At 33.9% G+C, this 19,571-nt stretch overlaps 2 protein-coding genes across 9 annotated transcripts in view; one reads left to right on the top strand and one right to left on the bottom strand.

Annotated features, from left to right (window-relative positions):
* The window catches only part of LOC145946138 (uncharacterized), a 165,467-nt gene that overhangs the window by 25,177 nt on the left and 120,719 nt on the right, over positions 1-19,571 (bottom strand). The gene's annotated exons all lie outside the window — the stretch shown is intronic.
* Positions 3,394-19,571, top strand: part of LOC145946134 (adenylate cyclase type 6) — a 97,613-nt gene continuing 81,435 nt past the window's right edge. For all 3 annotated transcript variants that reach the window (XM_083055594.1, XM_083055593.1, XM_083055595.1), the window contains exon 1: positions 3,394-5,178. The gene's annotated coding sequence lies outside the window, so the exon portion shown is untranslated. The remainder of the gene's footprint in view (positions 5,179-19,571) is intronic.

Below are 19,571 nucleotides of genomic sequence, written 5' to 3'. Positions count from 1 at the left end.
ATTATTTCCATTAATAACCGCAACTCGATCCCACGCCGTGCAATCTTCTCTCGCGCAGAAATTAGATTTCCGATCAAAAAAATTAATACAAAGATAATTTAATTAAATAAGTTTAAGGGGGAACTTGACTCGATCGAGAAATGTGGACCGTAAAGAGTTTTCACAGTTGATTCTCTATCACTTTTATAAGAGATTTCTAAAAAAAATACTTTCTTACAGATTTTTAAAAATTGCAGCGTGTTAATCCGAAATCTCTAAATTTTCTTTCAATTCCAATTTCTTAAAAACGCCGAAATTATATTCATTGTTAGATGAATCTTCGCTCGCGCAGAAATTAGATTTCCGATCAAAAAAATTAATACAAAGATAATTTAATTAAATAAGTTTAAGGAGGAACTTGACTCGATCGAGAAATGTGGACTGTAAAGAGTTTTCATAGTTGATCTTCTATCACTTTTATAAGATTTCTAAAAAAAATACTTTGTTACAGATTTTCAAAAATCGCAGCGTGTTAATCCGAAATCTCTAAATTTTCTTTCAATTCTAATTTCTTAAAAACGCTGAAATTACGTTCATTGTTAGATGAATCTTCGCTCGCGCAGAAATTAGATTTCCGATCAATAAAATTAATACAAAGATAATTTAATTAAATAAGTTTAAGGAGGAACTTGACTCGATCGAGAAATGTGGACCGTAAAGAGTTTTCACAGTTGATCCTCTATCACTTTTATAAGAGATTTCTAAAATAAATACTTTCTTACAGATTTTTAAAAATTGCAGCGTGTTAATCCGAAATCTCTAAATTTTCTTTCAATTCCAATTTCTTAAAAACGCCGAAATTACGTTTATTGTTAGATGAATCTTCGCTCGCGCAGAAATTAGATTTCCGATCAATAAAATTAATACAAAGATAATTTAATTAAATAAGTTTAAGGAGGAACTTGACTCAATCGAGAAATGTGGACCGTAAAGAGTTTTCACAGTTGATCCTCTATCACTTTTATAAGATTTCTAAAAAATATATTTTGTTACAAATTTTAAAAAATCGCAGCGTGTTAATTCAAAATCTCTAAATTTTCTTTCAATTCTAATTTCTTAAAAACGTCGAAATTATATTCATTGTTACACGCATCTTCTTTCACGCTGAAATTAAAGTCCTGATAAAAAAAATTAATAGAGATACTTTAATTAAACAATTTTATAGGGGTCGATCGAGGAATACAGAATATAAAGAGTTTTCACAGTCAATTCTCTATTATTTCTATAAGATTTCTAAAAAATACTTTTGTTAAAAATTTTTGAAAATTGCGCTGCGTGTTAATTCAAAATATCTAAATTTTCTTTCAACTTAAATTTTTAAAAAACGCCGAAATTCATCGTCAAACGAGATGCTTCGAGGCAAGTCGTGATCGAAAATTAAAAGTCAAGGATTCGCACGCGATACGTGATTCGACGCGGAACGATTCGTCTATTGCGTGTCTACTTCCCGGCCTTTCCATTTCCGAGTCGAATGACTGAACACATCGTTGCTACGATTACTCGTGCTCTGATCTCGCTCTCTGTGGATTTTCTAACGGACATTTCCTACGAGTTTTCAGAGCGCGGTGAAGCTTACACACGTTAACCCGACGGCTAGTTAACAAGTTTGGTTTTACATTTGCATCAATCGTCCAGTAAGTAGCACGTGCATAATGTCGCTTGTTATAGTTTGATATGACAGACCTGACCCGACGACCTTCTAAACGCAGAAAGCGCGAATAATATGTAAATTAACATCGCAACATATTATACTGCTTTCACGTCAAGTGAGCCATGTATAAATTTCAGTAAATTTGAGATCCTATATATCTTCAGATGTATAATTAAATTAATTTATTTCTCAATTGAATTAGAAGTTAGTTATAGTATAATTAAATTGTTATTTATATCATATATAATTGTAAAAATTCCTTGTGCGTGCAAAGGAATTTATAAACCTACAATATTTTATACAGAAAAGATAAGAATAAATAGCGAAGTATTTTATTTCTTCGTATATTAATAATTCTTTCATAAAACAGCTGGAATCTAAAGTCAAATGCTTGCATCGACGATAAATGTATCAATCGTGTTAGGGCTGATTTTTTGAGGGATGATACAGGTGAAAGAGCCACGTATAAATCTCAGTTTTGAAATTATATCTTCAGATATGTACAATTAAATTAATTAAAAATAAATTAAAGTAAATATAATTAAATTGGTATTTATAATGTGTTACAATTTTATGAAATAAGAAATATCAAAATATTTTATTTCTTTGCACATTAATAAAACAGCTTAAGGAATCGAAAGTCCATCAATGCTTACATCGATGATAAATGTATCAATCACGTTAGAGCTGGCTTTTTTGGGGATGATACAGGTGAGAGAATCATGTATAAATTTTAGTTTTGAAATCCTACCTTCAGATATGTCAGACAATTAAATTAATTTGTTTATCAATTAAATTAAAAGTTAATTAAAATAAATACAATTAAACTGATATTTATATCATGTGTAGATTGCAAGGGATTTTTTAAACCTACAATTTTGTAAAGAAAGGATAACAGATATCAAAGTATTAATAATTTTTCCATAAAACAACTGAAGTCGATGCTCACATCGACGATAAACGTATCAATCGCGTTTAGAGCTGGCTTCTTCGGGGATGATACAGGTGAGAGAATCATGTATAAAGCTTTGAAATCCTACTTTCAGATATGTCAGAGTGTCAGACAATTAAATTAATTTGTTTATCAATTAAAAAATTAATTAAAACATACTTGATATTTAAACCATATGTTTGTGTTGCAAGGGATTTTTTTAAACCTACAATTTTGTAAAGAGAGGCTAACAGATATCCAAGTATTAATAATTTTTCCATAAAACAGCTGGAATCGATGCTCACATCGACGATAAATGTATCGATCGCGTTAGGGCTGGCTTCTTCAGGGATGATACAGATGAGAGAATCATGTATAAAGTTTTGAAATCCTACTTTCAGATATGTCAGACAATTAAATTATCAATTAAAAAATTAATTAAAAATACACTTGATATTTAAACCATATGTTTGTGTTGCAAGGGATTTTTTTAAACCTACAATTTTGTAAAGAAAGGCTAACAGATATCTAAGTATTAATAATTTTTCCATAAAACAGCTGGAATCGATGCTCACATCGACGATAAATGTATCGATCGCGTTAGGGGTGGCTTCTTGGGGGATGATACAGGTGAGAGAGGGCCGTCCTATGCGCGTCGGGACGCCACGCGACGTCGCATCGTCGTCGGGGCAGCCGCATCACGTGACGGCTGAAATCGGCGTGAAAACTCGGGGGGGCCGCGCAGTCAACCTCAGTTCAGTCAGCGCGCGGCATTCGTGTGTAGTGTATCGCGCTCGTTTCGTGCCGGAAGGTCGATCGAAAGCCGGTCGACGAACCCTTGACACGAACTGTGCGAAATCTCGCGTTCCGAGGAAAAAAAAAAAAAAACGTTTGTTCTTGCTCGAGACAATTCCATAGCGCACAACGAATACAAACGATCGATCGACGGTGCGATTCGGTTCAAAGTGCATCCGATTGAGAGTCAAAGATTTCCTCCATCACCGTGATTTTCGCGAATCTTTCCAAGAGGATCTCTATATTTGCGAGAGGGGATAATCGATCGAATCGGTTTTTGATCGGGCCACGAGAGAATCGAAGAGAGAAAAAATAAAATATAAAAAGACGGTCGAAGTGGAGAAAGACATTTTTGATCAGCCGTAAGACTCCTTCCGTTCCTTGTATACGCTAGCTTACGACGATAATCGCTGTACGACGGGGCACGCACCTCCGTGACTGCACGCATTAAGGGCATTAAGGGAACGCGCGAGCGTTGCGAGCATTACGAGCGAGCATCGAGAACACTTGACGAAGAGAAGAGGGGAATCGAGCACGGGGATAATCGCGATCGATCACGCGCCGATTAAATTCAAAATCGAGCCAAAGGGAAGAGGCGGCGGGTCGAAGCAGAATCGAGTGGCGCCGATATATCGAATCGCGTCGAAATTTAAATTGCGTTCACGGTAATATAATTCCGTATAAAATACAACGCGAATATAGACGTAATGAGAAGAGGGTAATGGAAAAGACAAATTGAAAAAAAATACGGAATCCCCGAGCAATAAGAAGCGATGCTAAGTTTCGCCACGCAAAAAATTGAATAAATATAGTGATACTTAATTTTCGAACCAAACGAGGATACGAATGGGACGATATAAGGTGTAAAAAAAAATGTTGAAATATGAATTGGACAATTTCGTGAGAAAAAGAGGATCCTGAGAGGATATAGCAAATAATCTCGAGGGTCTTAATACGAGGAGATAATATACCAACCGCGCGCAAATTCACGAAACGTGAAAGCGTGTACTCTTATATCGCAATATCACCGCGAAATTCTCTCGACGGAGATATCTTTTCCACGTTTCGAGAAACTTGTAATAACAATTCTCGCGAGAGGAGAGAAAGAAGTCTCTCCTTTCCGGCTACACATCCGCTCTCGCGAGGCTCTCGCGAGATAATAGAAATAAAAAGAGTGGGAATAATAAACGCGGAGAGGATAAAACCGCTTAATTCCAGCGGGATTCCCAGCGGAAGGAAACCACCCTGAAAAGAGAAATAATTCCCTTTCCAATATCGTATTAATGCCCCCCGAATCTGCTGACAGATTAAACGGAAAGGCTGCCTCGCTGGAACGCGATCTCGATAATCTGGATCTCTTCGCTATCTCTCTATTTCTCGACTAGGAGATGGTCGACGAGTTCGTGTGTCGAATTCGCGACGTCGCTCCGCGATTCGATAATTCGACTGGTATTCGACAAACTTGCAATTAGATGCCACCCCGTTGCACTCGAGATCTCTCGTCACATCGAGACACTTTTGTCGCGGTAATATCGAAAGATAAGGACAATCTGGTACGCGCTTTTTCAGATAATCGAGTGCATCATGCTATCTGTTACCGTGCTTGAAGAGGATCGACGCATCTCGTGAAAGCCGATTTCATCGGGCGATAATCGTGGCATGTGTTGCTGAGAAAAATCTCAAGGGAGAAGGAAAACGAGAAGAGGGAAACGAGAAGCCTACAACGGGATGGAAGACGCGTCAAGATACCGCGAGATGCGAAGTGAGTACATTCTTGCTTTATTATATTGAAATTGCTGAAATTATAACGCGAAATATCATATACAAGAAAATTATTCTCTCAGATAACATACGCATCTCAATATTATGTGCGGGCTTTTTATATTAGAGAATTTTACTCTTATTTTTGCTTAAGTCTCAACATTCACATTTCAAATTTTTTTCAACATTGTATTATTTAGCGATGGATATTGGTTTACTTCGCGAGAAACTTTTATCTCATTATTTATCGCAGTACATTATTGATCCTATTCGAGGATATTATTATTATTATTTATATATATTATACTATTATATATATTAATATTCTATACTATTATAAATTATAATAATTTATTAACTTATAATTTATTATGGTTATTATTTATTATCTTTAATTATTAAATTATTATATTATTATATCGAGTATCCTTATTAATGAACAAAAACTCGTGATTTCATGTCTCTCAGGTCTTTTTAAACGTTCATTATCTTCGTTAGATTTTCTTTTTCTTTATTGTAATTTGTTAGATTATTGTCCTCATATTCTTTTTTCAGTATCTTATTTCGCGTCTTTTGCTGATGTTAGTAACTGTAATAAAGTATCATTTGTACTAAAGGATCCTTTTCTCTCGTATATAAATAAATAAATATATTTTCTCGTATATAAATAAACAAACAAATAATTTATTATTGTAGAACCGCGCGTTCTTGTGATCACGGAATTAACCGTCCACAATGGACGATATGATGAATGGGGCGAGATTAAGACTTCATTCTTGTTGCGCAGCGGCGGTAAGAATAAAAGTGCCGGCCGGACAATTTGTAAGGGAACATCGCGGCTTAACGACGAATTAATTAATTATCAAAGCCGCTGCCGCGACATTGTTAAATCGAGGCTATAGCTCGACAGGGTCGGTTGGCGGCCAAACCTCGTTAACGGCGTGACACACTAATTGAGCTCGTGAATAATAATTATGATTGGTGGACGCGGAGACGCGTCAGCTCGCATCATGGAGCCGCACTGTATGTTAATTCGAGACACCATCGTGTTGTTATCCTCGCAAACGTCGGGACGTCTTATCGTCCCATCTCTAATCCGCCAGACCGCGAAATCTCCACGGAATAAATTATCGTATATTATGTCCGTCGTTGTCGCGCACTTCACGTCCGCATATATTACATTCGATTACTAATTGATGGCCCGATGATGACGCTCGATGGCATCTAAGGGCAGCACACTGTTTCATCTCGCGATGATCAACCCTTTAGCACATTCGGCCATATCGTTTTATGATGACATAATTCCGCATTCGTAATATATATGTCATATTGAAATAATTATTACATTTATGCAAATAATTTCTGCTAATTTTTATGCAAATATATATATTATATACTATATTATGTATATATTTATTTATTTATTCGGTATTATTCTTCTGCGAAATGTAACAGAAATTAATCTACAATTTTTCACGTGAAACAACAAATCTAGAATTATCTAGAATTATTATTTCCAGTATTTCCCATGATGTAATTTATTTAATAAATTAGCGTTGCGCAGCTGGAAGTTCATGCAATTTGAACGAAGAACGTAGATTTTAACAAAACTGGTCTGTTCAATAATATTTGAAGTCTTGGATTATTTATAAATATATAAACGCGATTCATAAAGAATTTAGATCCTTTCGTTAAAAAAATCACGACACGAAGAGATAAGCGAGGGGCAAATGGGAAGGAAGAAATATCGCGAATGATGTAAGTGCCAGTTGTAACCAGATTTCTGTTCGTTCCGCGAGTAGCAATTTATGGTAGCGCGAGGCATTCCATTACATGCGTAATTACAAACTTGCACGAGGTCGCTTGTAAGAGCTACGGGACGCTCCAACACGTGTGCACGTTCTAATTAACTCTTAATCAAGTAATACGACTAACGAGCGTGTGGAAACATGAAACATTTCGCGTCATATAACTTCCGAAATTCCGATCTCGATACAACACACAAAGAAATTTTTTCTCGTCGTATCTTATAGATGAATCTATCTATCAATCTTTCAGGTCAATAATAGAGATTTTTTTCGAAGCGTTTTTCTTTTTTATACAAATAATTTCCGACGAAAGAAAGTATTCTGAAAAAATATTCTCGATGCAAAATAATCGCATCTAATTCCTGAAACTCTTTCATTTAACCCTTCTGTCAATGAACAGGAGTATCCAACTTTAAATATTAAAAATGTATTATTTATTATATATATTTATTATATAGTTATTCTTTATTACACTTATTATATTATTCTTTATTATACTATTCTTTATTATATTATTCTATATTATTATATCGGGGGTTTTTACTGGCGAACAAACTTTTCTCTGCCCGAAACGAAATACAAAGGCCCTTTGTATTCGGAAACTTCCTAAAATAATGTTTGATGTCCAGCATAGCTGCTATAAAAAAATTATCGCAGTACAATATGTCAAAAATATGCAGTTGGTACCCATACATTGCTGAAAAATAATGCATTGACAGAAGGGTTAAAAGCCGTCCGATTAATATTCAAATCCCAAAGGCAGGACAAAATTGGAACGCAAAAATCGGTTTACGTTATACAATCGCGTGAGTATCGGGAGATTAAGAACTTGCCGCGATATTTAACATCCCGGCTCTCGGGAGCTTCGTGTAACTTGTAATTTAGCAGGATACCACATTACGAGCGAGGGAAATGCTTAAATCGGTTTATGTTCGGCCTCTCGGATACGACAAGATAAAATTCCTCCGCGGCGAGTCCGTCCAAAGATTAACTAGAAGCGCTGCCTAAAATTCCGAACTCGCATTTATCATAATCATGACGCCTTTATCTGCGAATTTAAGTTAAGTGGAATGGACCTGACGTGTCCGGACGGATACGCCCTGCGAGCACGAATGCCCCGAATATTTCGATTAAGGATTAACATCGTCTAACAGAAACGGTTGTTGACCCTCGACCATCGCCTTCATCCGCGATTACACTACAAATCTCGCAAATAGCTTGTTAGATATCTTGCAAGACACAAAATGTCAGTAGAAATCAAATATCTTATTAAAAACTTTTAACAATAATAGAATCGGTAATACAAACCAAAAAATCAATAATGTATTATAAATGCAAAACAATAGCCAATTAATTAATAAAATAAAATATCATTCCTGTAATGTGTATTCTAGAACAATACTGAGATCCAAACAATAAGTACTAATTTGAAATATATTCAGAATACTTCAAAATAATAATAAATTTAATGATAAAATTAAGCTCGTTTTATAAATAAAATGTGTAATGAAACAATCTTTAAAGGTCTTAACGAGACTATTTTATGTTGATAAAATTTATTATGTTTATCTAATAAATTTTATCAACAAAATAAAATAATCTTGTTAAGGCCTCTAAAGATTGTTTCATTTTATTTAAGAATAATAATTAATATATAAAAATTTCGAGGATTTTTCTTAATTTTATGCCTTTTCGCGATTTTCAATTTATTTGAAATATATATTCAATAATAGGTACATTAAATCAATAACGAAAAGAAAGAATCTATCAATCTATCAAAATAATATCTGTCAAAATAATATCTGACAAAATAATATCTTGAAAATGTAATTCGATAAAAATCGACATTTTATTCTTTCTTTTTTATTTTATAACACGAGAGATATCAATGTCTTGCATTTCTCCTTGAACAAACAATACGCGAGAAATATCTTGAACAAACAATACGCGAGAAATATCTTGGAATAAAATTCAGAAGAGTTTTGCGAATCGATCGATAAAGACTCGAGAGATTCACGTGTGAACAAAAATAACCTGCTAATGTTGCCACTCAATTCGCAACGATAGTCGATTCCAATGATATTTCGATGAGATTGCCAGTCGATTTTCGCGAATTCACGCTTGTACGCACATATGTCATAAATGACGCACAAGTGATAATGATCGACGTATGGGCAGACAATGATAACTCGGTCGCGAGAAGGGGAAAATCGCATTTGATTCGAATTTCGAAAATATTTCATCACTCTGCGGGATCTCGAAGAATTTGTCAACGATCAGAGAACCAGGCATTCAAGTCGCTTAATGTGAAGATCGATCCAAAGCAGATACACACGTACACATGCGCGCGCGATATTTATTTATAACCTCGGACACTTGTTCTTCTCAACCGAGGGTCGTTCACTTGTAAGTATGTTATCGACTATGGCGAAAGTTTGGATTGTTCATTTAAAGCGTGCGCAAACTTCCCTCTCCCCCTATATAATTGCCTCTCCCTCTAAGTCAAGTTGCGAAGCCCTAAGTGAAATTTAATCGAAAACACACACACATACACACTTTAGGCTTCCCCAGTATAAATTTGGAAATTAACGATCTATAGGCGAAACTTGTGAAAAATAGGACAAATTTTAATTTTAATAGGACAGATTTTAATGAGTATAATTGCTAAAATATTTTACATATATCAAAAAAGATATATATTTTATATATATAATAATTATATATAATATTTTATATATATAAAAAAAAATTATATATATAATATTATATTAATTAATATAATATTATAATGATTTGCGCGACATGTGCATTCTTTTATTATCAACCAAATATATATTTCTATAAACTCCCGAGATATAAATATATTGATTTTTTAAATATATATTAATTTTTCCGGTGCAGTAACTCGGTTGCCTCTTATTGATCGGTAGCTATTTTTTGAAAAAGCCCGCAGAGAAATAAATGACATTAAGAAATTAAAGGAGAAACGAGTTTATAGATGATCGCAAAGTTTAAAAAACAAGATAATTTCATTGAAGCTTCTCCGAGGAGAATTGATCTCGCTGTAACGGATCATAAAGAAATTGAAAGTTTTAATCGACTTTAATAAAGACACTTTCGTTAATTAATTGCATCGTTGTTGGAAAGAAACTCATTCGCGTCACGTTCCATTTCCGTTCATTCTTTGTTTCATTCGCAGATTGCAAACAAATTGCACACACGCACATATAACAAATCAGAAGTCCTTGGTTTTCATTAAATCAAACAAATTCAACTTGGGCTGATATGCGTGTAAATAAATAGTAGGAGTTTCGCGAATTCTCCGCGCTGCGCGAATTATTTTCATTTCCTGCATTATATATCGAAATGACGAAAATAGTATAGCATCCACGCGATTCGTATAATACATATATAATGCTAATGAAAATTCGCCGTTTCACTGAGCATTTTGAAAAATATTCCCAGCGTAAATGGTTTTCACGAAAGCAGCTTGCGCATTTAAAACTTCCGCTCGCCTATAGAAAAACTTTACGCATGTATACCTGACGCAAATAAATAATATCAAATTTTACGCGAATAGAAAACAATGTCATTTTGAAAAATAATTTGCAGAAAAAATTTCCGCAAAACTTCCATCGAGTACACAGTTGGAAAATTTGTGTTTTCTTGTTAGAAACGGTTCCCGTTAAAATTTGTGTGTTAAATATTTAACACATTCATGTGTTAAATTAACATATTGCTGTTGTGTTAATTGAACTCAAATGTTAAATTATTAAAATAACTGAAAATAAGTGTAAAAATAACACAATGTGTATTTACTTTTAATTTTACATAATAAATATGTTCGATATTATTAGTGACAAGATTTATCTGTTAAAATTTACAGAAAAAAATGTTAATTTTACTTTATAATATAAGTGGGGATGATAAAATGTAAAATTAACAATTTTTTTAGTTAATTTTTACATTAAAACTATGTTAATTTAACACAAAATTTATTTCAAGTTTACTTGAAGTTTGCATTTATTTTATGTTAAAATATTAACACAATATTCGTGTCATCATTTAACATATCCGTATTATGTTAAATTAACACAAAAATTTCTGTGGACCGTTTGGGACATGTGATATTTGTTAAATTTAACACAAATTTTTCAACTGTGTAAGAAATCGAATAGACGCTGTCGGAAGGATTGATTTTAGGAATTTGAAGAAATATATCACGTGTATTACGAGATACGATTCGATTGAGGGATGCGATTAAATCAATATATATCAAATTAATATTATTAAATTATTCTCTCTCGTGTTGGGCGCCATCGCTGGCAGGAGACTCGCAGAATTTTGTTATAGGATAGAAAAGCTGCCAACGAACAGAGTTCCAATGGACAGAACTCATTTACGAACTGTCAAAGTCAAACCATTCCGAGCTGTATAGAAATAATGGTATATATGTCTATACTTAAGCTGCGAAATAAATGTTATAAATACAATAAAATTGAAAAAGCTTAACAATGTTGAAAACGGGGGGCATCCAGATTATTCTTAATTATCAATTCGAGTGATATAACAATTTATATAATTTTTCAAGGAAACACATTAGTAATAAGATAATTGAGCGCTTTTTCAATTAATATACACGCGCTTTTTTCATACAAATAACATTCCTTAATATTTAATTAATTCCTCGCAATTTCGAAAAAGCTTTTCGTTCCAAATGATATTAAAAAGAGGCATCGAATCCATCAAACATTCAAACAGCCTGTTCAAATATTATCGATTTCACGATGGTAAAATGTGTAATATTCTACTCTTTCTCTCTCGCTCTCTTTTTTTTTTTTTTTTTTTTTTCCAGAAGATATTTAAAATATATTTGAATACATTATCGAAAAATGGCAAAACATATATTGCGATTATACAACGAATTTATATAGGTATAAATCTACAAACAGTGATAATGTCACGCGCGTGTCAGACGTGCGTCGCGAAACATTATCGGAAAATTTTAAAAAATTTTTTATATGATATTTTATTTCGGCCGAAAATTGTGTCTTGCTATATCCAACAAGCTATTTGTGAAATTTCCAACATGGGTATTACGGAAAACATTATTTTTCTTTCGAGAAATAAAATAAGTGAGCGAGCTATATTAACAAATTACTTGCAAAACGTACATATTTAGGATCACATAAAAATGATTCAGAATTTAAATAACTAGAAGATTCGATCAACTCCTTTTTAAGCTCACAAATTATATATAAATTTGAATAATTTATTCATAACTCCCGTACAGCTACATACAACACAATTTTGATTGAACTATGGTACATTTTCTATTTTATTTTACAATTATATTTAATATCTCGCGTCTCTTTCTAGGTTCTGTGTCAATAAATTCAAACATCCTCATTTCTCGATTCAAATCGATGTTCATATTTAGGAAATAAGATGTTGCGAGATAAGGCTGATGCGCGAAGGTGATTACTTGCAAATCGCAGTGGGATCAGCTGACTTTGACAGATGCTTTGAACGATCGACTCGGTCAGAAGTTAAAGAGGGAAACCGCAAACACTTCCGTCATAATCAGTCGCGCGCGGGACAGGCGATTTAAAAATCGGCGACTCTCAGGGCTAATCGGATTTCTGCTCGCTAAGTCGGAAAATCGTATTAGTGTTAACCCAGTTCGACAGACGTATATGCCGGTAGTTTCCTTGCTGTGCTTCCGGGTTTAAAACTGACGCACAACGTAAACAAAGTAAAGACGCGAGGGTCGATGCGATCTTAAGCCGTAAATAGCCGGCCAAGGATGACGTTAAAAGTCGATATCGAGGCAAAAAACCGAGTAGAGGGATCAGGACTTCTTTGGTCCTTCTGTGTAGTTCCGCGCGTGGCTTCCGACCCCATTTTAAATAAATATTCAGCAACGAGTTCTTGAATAAATAATAGAAGAGAGGAGTATTAGTGAAAGATAAAATCTTTTGCATTGAAAATAAATAGTGATAAAAACCAATCATTCTATATCTTTCTCTTAGCGCTAGGGACCAACTTGCACTTTAGATTGTTCAGTTTAATTAGATACAATTAAATTTATAATTATATAAAATGCGTTAGGATATGAAGAAGTAATTTCTGTTCACTGATTACTGATTACACAGCAAAAATGAGGGTGAGATATAGAATTGTCTCGAAAAGAACAAATCTCGATTCTCGATGCAACCGATTCTCGAGTTGAGAATATAGGGTTCTAGAAACGCAGAAGAGAATTATACTTAGTATCGCGACCCCCGAAGATATCTTAGGATATCTCGTTTTTTCCCTAGCGCGGTCGGGTTCGCAAAATGCTTTTGTCGCACACGAGATCGCGAGTTTAAGGCCCATTGCACATGCGAGACCACGAGGTAATCGGCCAATCGAGAGAGAGAGAAAGAGAGAGAGAGCGGGCTTATCGCGTATATACACGATCAGATAATAAAGAGGGCTCTTTATTTCGCATTCCGTTCTCGTGACCTTATTCGAGAGATCAACCGGCGCGAGAACCGCACCGGATGAAGCGTTATTAATAATTGGAGCTTGATTAATCGAAATGATCCTTCTCTCGCTGCGTGAATTATATTGTACGTTACATGATATCGGACACTGTGGCTATACATATGTATGTATGTATATTTCTATGTATGGTATTTCTCTCTCCCTCTCTCTTAATTAAATTTGCTTTCGTTTTAAGCAATTGTTATTGTTACCTAAAAATAATGCACACATATATTATACATCATTCACATTTTCAAAGGTTGTTGAATAAAATTAGCGATTGATTCGAGAGAAATTATTTTATAAAAGTCTCCTTTTATAAAGCTCTCTTTGAGTATAGCAATAATAAATCGAATTATTCGAAGAGACTCCGAATCGATTAATAATTCTCAACGAGAAAAATCTCTTTTCGCAAAAGGCCTCTTCTAGTCTTTCCTAGTTAAATGAACCAAGCATCATTCTACCTAGCGATTCAAATATATAATAATAATAATAATAAGCTGCAATCAAAATTTGCAGCTTATATAACGGGTGCAGCATGCAGGTGTGTGCTATACTCGAGACATGCAACAGACGAATTATCTATGTAGAATTAACTGAAACTGAACCCGGGCACGCCGTCTTTCCGACGCCGAGTTGCTCACGCGACGCTATTTTAATCCCCGCATTCGCTACTACTACGAGTTTCGACCAACCCCGGGGCGGCTTGCAAAAATTTTCAACCGTGTTGCACCACCCATGTTGTAATTGCAGCGTGCATCGACGTGATTTGTTTGCCGATAAATCAGAATCACGCGCAAAACCCGGCAGCAGAAATCGCTCTCGTTTCGGCTGATTGCTCGCTCGGATATCAGTTCTCTCGACTCCAGTTCCGCGTGGCGATTTCGAAGAAAAAGAAGAACGAAAAAAAAAGAAGGTCGTTTCGACCCGCAATAGGCTTTAATGGGGGGCCGTCGACCTATTCGTCACTTCGATGGTACTTTTTTTTTCTGTTTTGCGATCGATGGTGAAATCGAGAGGTCAAGACAAGGTGATTAAAATGCGGACAAGGTCGTTGACCGAGGATATATATGTGTGTGTTTCGCCATTAGAGAATTCTATAAATGTTCCTTAAATGACATTTGAATCGCAATCGAGTTATCCTACTTTTAATCCTTTCATTTTTGATATCCTATATATCATGTATTAATTTTACATGAAAAATTACGCTTTTTAGTTATAAAAATGTCCTTATTTGATCGCGATGTCAGGCGAATAAAATGTGCGAGAGAAAAGAATGGAAAAAATATTTATATATAATAATATATTTATTTGTGCATTTGTCAAAAATTTGCTGAGTGCATTGTTGCAAATAATTAAATATATAATTTATGGAAAGAAATGAATATAAAATAAACATATTGTAAAATATAAACCGCGTTTTTACAAAGTCATCCCCCTGATAATTTAATTTAAGGCATCATTATTGAGACGAATGTCATTATTGGATTCATAGAATATTCTATGATGAATCTCGTTAACATTATTAAATGCCATAAATATTTGTTACAGTCTGTAAACTCCTGTATTCAAGTTTAGAAAAAATTTTATAAATATAATCTTACACGAATAAAAACTTCATTTATAAAAATATAAATGCTGCTTTAAAAATTTAAAATTTCTAGGTAATCGAGAAACTGTTCTGTGATTTAATATAAAAATTAAATTTATATAAATTCCTGCGCGAACACAGTTTTAACTTTATTACGAAGTATTTGCGTACAAAGAGAAATTTTTTAATTAAATAAGAAAATATAAAAAAAGCAGCAGTCAGCCGAACAAAAGTAAATAATATTTAGAGAGAGAGAGAGTGATGGAAGATAAACACATGCAGTGTAATAAATCTATATAAATACAATGTTTACCGCGGCTGCGTGACGCACTTTTGTAATATAAACTTGACGGTGGTCGCTATAAATAAATATATGCATCGAAAAAATATTGTTACGGTAAATAAATTTGACGAGAAAATGCAATAGAATGCATGACTGGCAGGCAAAATTTTATGATGCGTCGAACATCGGCATCATCAGTTTTATGACGCGTTTAATTTATTGGACTAGTATTACGTTACTGTACACGAATATTACGTGCCGCGTTTATGCGCGCACTTGATTGTAGCATTGTGCAGTGCTAATTAAAGTCCGATCTCTACATAATAATTAATTAATCGTCACGGAAGGCCGAATCGCAATCGCATTTGCAATCGCGTCGCGCGACGAGACAATCGGAGATTGATATGTGCAACAATGTCATTCGTTCTCTCGCATAATTTTCTATTTAGTTTGACACAATTAATGCGATCAAAGTATAATTTAGCCTCCGTCGTTAGTATATCAAATTTCGCATAACACGATAGGAGAGAAGCCAATTAATAGGAAACTATTTTAACTTGATGCATTATATGTATATATAATATTTATGTCAAAGTATTTCAACTATCCAAGTTGTATATTCAGTATAATTCAGTGTAACCTTTCAAAGCTCAAAAATTTCACGCGACACAAAAATTCATGCGACGCAAATTATTTGAAAATTAAATTCTTGCCTCAATGGCTTAATAATTCGACGAAATAAAAATTACCGATATTTTGTTTTGAACAAGGTAAATATTTTATTTACAGTTTAATGAAAAGTTTCAGATTAATTGAGCGTACAAAATTGGCTGTGTGTAGCTGGTAATTTCGATTTATTCGCAATAATAGACCTCGTATGTCTCTGGGTTCTTGCGTTATTATTATTATAGCCTCAAACGAGCCTCACTACTATTTTCGGCCCAAGTCGTTCGCCTCTCTCATGCATTATACATTATATCGCGCTGCAACGAAGAAAGATTCGCCTAGAAACGGAAGAGCGCCGTCGGGCTCGCTCGTGCGTACGTACAGACCTAAGAAACGGAATTGGATTAAGCGATTCATGCGAGTCACGCGAGAACGATTACACGACGATCGGAGATAAGGAAATTATTACGCCGCCACATGCTCTGTTTACTTGTTTACCGATATATATATATATATATATATATATATATATATATGTATACATATATATATACGAAGGATTCGATCGAGAGTTTCACCCCGACGCGGCGAAACGCGATAAGGCGCAGGATGGCACAACACGCGCAATTTTCCCATTTCGATTCGTGTTTGCCTCCGAGATTGTGTTTTATTGAACGAATCCAAAGGGTGATAGAACACGGGAACCATTCTTCTCCCTTCTCGAAACTCGTAGAAAATTAATTTCTTCGACAAGGGATAAGAAAGGAGCTAAAATCAGTGCAGAAAAAGATTCAATCCGGGATGCCTAATCTCGATAAAGGAGAAAAAATCAATATAAAAGAAAGAAAAACTCATCTCGAGATGTTTTAAAGAAATAAAGAAAGTATATATATATATATTTATATAGTATATTATATATATTTATATATAGTATATAATATATATTTAAACTTAAATATATATTAATATATTTATATAATTATTAAAAGGCATTAATTGTAATAATATTTTTAGAAAAATTATTTAAAACACGACAGGTATATTTGATTAAAAAATTAATAGAATATTCTACATATATAATATTATATATATTATTTTATAATATAAATGTATATATAATATATATATATTTATATTTAAATATAATTAAAAGACATTAATTGCAATAATTTTAAGGAAAATTATTTAAAACACGATAAATACATTTGACTGAAAATAGAGATAGAATATCATGTCATGATAAAATAAGCACAAGATTTGACGGACCTACTTTCGATGCTGAAATCAGACGATAAAGTATGCGGTTAGCATCTCGTAGAATCTCGAGGGCTGTCAAATAGCGCGAATGTTGCCCCTCGCATACTTCTCTCCCTCGTTTAGGTAGACGTGACTATTCTTTAAACGCGGAAGTCGATACGCGATAAGGTTGTCCGCTCTAAGGAAGATTAACGAGCCAGCTTCAAGCCGTTATCGCGTTTTCGATCGCGAAGTTACTTAATGCTAACGTTTTACGCCCTGTTTAGTAACAGCGGAATGCACTGTATACAACACACGCTATGTAAATTTATCGAACGAAATTTCCGAAGAAATCGGCGCGCAAAAATATCCTTTATACCTATCTCCCGTCGCACACAATCCAAGCTTATCGTGAAATTAACATAAAGCAAGATACATATATATGCATTTATATTCATCTATCTCTTTTTTCCCTTTCACGACAGAAGATAATGATAATTTTAATTACATCTCGCTACTTCGATATTCAATCGAGTGGGCAAAACAACGATTAATTAATGTTTGCGGCGAATCCGGTGGATTCTCTCTCGTTACAGACATGTGTAACCCCGACAAAATTGGTGCTATTTTTATATGTCGAATAGTAAACGATGAAATCGAGAGAATTACGCTTTGTCAATAGAATGTTATTATAACTTTCGCCGACATATGCACGTTGTTTCGTTAAAGTGACGAAATAATTAGCAATTCACAATGCCCAATTAAATGGTCTTCTGTTTGCTTTGTTTAAAATATGAATAGAATATATAATGAAACACATATAGAAGTATATATATGTGAACATTAATTTATTTTCTTACAAAGCAGAAAGATCGTCGATCTACGTCACTTTTTTCATCGAATTACCCTTGTACAATAAATCTTTTTGCACGATTCTTTTTCTTAACTCAAATATTATAATATTAATGGTATTTTCACGTATTATATTATAACGGTAGTGTGTTGGAATTTCATGTATCGAGTGACATTCACGGCGTGGCACGACGTGTCAAGTGAAAAATTCCGCTATATCGATAAAATTGGAGTGCGCGTTTCATTTTTCCTTCGAAACAAAATACAGGCCGATGCAATTATTTTTTCCGCGCACAAAAAGGGAGAGAATGATATTTCGACGATCGCTTGCAATATAAAATTTTTATTAATTTGTCGCTTTCGACGATAACACATATATGTATATAATAATATCAATATGTCATTTTTTTCTGTATTTATTAGATTTTAGATAAATCAAGAGAGAGATATCATGGTATTCTTAGGCCAAATTTAATAACGTCTCAATATTCGCGTGAATTTGATATTTTTTTACATCTTTCTTTAAAAAGAACATTTTTCACATCGCTCTTTCGCAATCGATTCTGCGTAATATTTCTTTTCTCTCGCCATCGCGTTTAAATCGCCATGTTGTCCGATCAAGACCTGACTGTACTACTGACGAACTCGCGAAGGTTGTATATCGGGAAAAATGATGATCCATATCGACACTTGCGTTAATAATTACGGAAGCGTACCCGATCGAAAAGTCGATACAAAGTACGATGCGTTGCTGCATAATTTATAAGCAATTGTTACTTTACGAAAGAGAGCGAGACTTTGTCGGTAACGATGCGATGACGTTTGATGTGTTATAAAAACTGATTAAAAAAGAATAGAATATTTTTCATTTTATTCGTCAATCATATTTGATTGTCATATATGCATGGGTAATATTTGCAAGATTTATAAGATACGAAATTTGTTAATCCCGCTAATCGAGTAGTATAAGAAAATTTAATGTAGAATAAAATATTATACTTTATGACAGATTGCCGTTGATCTTGATTAATAATAAATGTGTTTTATTTTTTTATTACATTCTATTAATGGCATACTCTAAACTTTCTCCGATTAAAATTTAATTAGATTGCTGAACTACGTATTAAGTTATTGCAAGAAATTATGTGGTGTGTCAAGAGAACAATAATTAATTTCAAGATTCCAGACGCGCCATCGCTGATATTTTACAATTAAAGTTTGATTATTCAAGAGGGAGAAACTTGGAGAGAAAATCAACTGCTCGTATTTATAATAATTATGCACATGAACTGTTTCGTACAAGATTTAAAAGTTAGTGTGGTAAATTTCAAGAAAATATATTATGTATATACGCAATAATAATAACAGGTATGATACGTATAATAATAATAATACAGGTGCGCGAACTTGTCGGCGCTCGAATTTATCGG

This window comes from Prenolepis imparis, unplaced genomic scaffold (genome assembly GCF_030444845.1).
Source record: "Prenolepis imparis isolate NDT839.2.m4 unplaced genomic scaffold, iyPreImpa1.0 SCAF_15, whole genome shotgun sequence".
Classification (NCBI taxonomy): Eukaryota; Metazoa; Arthropoda; class Insecta; order Hymenoptera; family Formicidae; genus Prenolepis; species Prenolepis imparis.
This window is presented reverse-complemented; position numbering and strand designations above follow the sequence as displayed.